Raw genomic sequence first — 250 nt, 5'->3', positions numbered from 1 at the left:
ATATATATATATATATATATATATATATATATATATATATATATATATATATATATATATATATCATCCATAGATGTGCATGTACAGGTATAATGTATGGCCTATATTTAATAAATGTAGTGTCGTTACGATTCCTCCTGTGCAGGATTGGATGGTGAACGCGTAGTCAACGCAATTTTGAATGCAAAGAAGCCATTTGGGTTTGGTTGGAATGCCAAAACGAATAGGTTTGGAGATATGATTAGCCAGG

The sequence above is a fragment of the Eimeria mitis genome, genomic scaffold (genome assembly GCF_000499745.2).
Source record: "Eimeria mitis Houghton genomic scaffold, Emh_scaff6658, whole genome shotgun sequence".
NCBI classification, from domain to species: Eukaryota; Apicomplexa; class Conoidasida; order Eucoccidiorida; family Eimeriidae; genus Eimeria; species Eimeria mitis.
The sequence above is the reverse complement of the archived record's forward strand: the minus strand, read 5'-3'. Positions refer to the sequence as shown.